Consider the following 1079-nt stretch of genomic DNA (forward strand, 5'->3'; position numbering starts at 1 on the left):
GGACGCACCACTCTGCTCCGGGCCTTCCTTGCGCTGGCGTCCTCAGATTCACCAGACGCATCCATCGCCGTGCGATCGAGCTCGATTCCAGTAGGATGCTATGCTCGATGGCTCTTCACGTCGGCAGCCTCGACCGCGCCTGACGCGGCCAACCCGGCGAAGCCCAGTGAGCCTGTGCGCACACGTTGCTCTGCCCCATGCCCTCCTCGTGCCGACGGCCTCAGGCGTACCTCGACCCTCTCCGCCGAGGCCTCGATTCCAGCGGACGATTTTGGGAAGGAGAAGCTCGATGGCCTCCCCTTGCCTTCTAACGTCGCTACGAACGCCCGCAAGCCCAACAGGAGGAAGGCAAGAGCATCTCTTCTCCTCATGATTGACCCGTCACTTCATGCATTGTTTTAGTTTTGGATTTATACTGGTGCTTTGGATGATTAATATTCTGTCTTTTTGGATGGATTTTTGTGGTATGTACAGCTCCGATCAAGATAGGTACCAATGGTGAGCTTGAGCCTCCGATTTATTCTGGTTATTGCTTGCTTTGTGATTGGCTTGATTTCATAATGTGATGTGGTGTTCGTAATGTTTCGTGGCGCTTCCTGGTAGCTCTGTGGTGCTTGCTAGCTTCAAGTGTGCGAGGACGGCGACAACGCTTCTGCAGTTTAAGGTCATGTTCTTTGGTTGTTTTTTCATATGCAGATGTACATGTTGTAGTAACCCATGTGCAGCCAAATTCTATGTTGTTTTTCGGATAAGGGTCTGACAATGAATTTGTGCTTCTTGATGTTCAACATAATCCTAATTCTGAAATTCATATATAACCATCTTGCAGGTTTGGTACATACGCGCCCCAACTTTTATCAAAAAATTGATTTTTATTTGCATTACATGCACTTTCCATTTGATTCTGCATATCTTAGATAGCAAATCATTTGATTTCTTACTTGTGTTAAATAGCCAATTGAATAATCTTGGTGTAGCTATACGAACATTCAGATAATTATTTTCCTTTTGAGGGAAAAAATATACATAGTTTGATTGACTTCACAAAGTAACATGTTGATTAACTCTTAACATAAATT

At 45.5% G+C, this 1079-nt stretch overlaps 1 long non-coding RNA gene across 1 annotated transcript; it reads left to right on the forward strand.

Moving 5' to 3' along the window:
- Window positions 1-209: 209 nt before the first annotated feature.
- Window positions 210-602, forward strand: LOC141023292 (uncharacterized). The gene is made up of 2 exons (XR_012184136.1): window positions 210-348; window positions 475-602. It is a non-coding gene; the product is annotated as an uncharacterized lncRNA (long non-coding RNA).
- Window positions 603-1079: the final 477 nt, after the last annotated feature.

Source organism: Aegilops tauschii, chromosome 5, assembly GCF_002575655.3.
Source record: "Aegilops tauschii subsp. strangulata cultivar AL8/78 chromosome 5, Aet v6.0, whole genome shotgun sequence".
Taxonomy (NCBI): Eukaryota; Viridiplantae; Streptophyta; class Magnoliopsida; order Poales; family Poaceae; genus Aegilops; species Aegilops tauschii.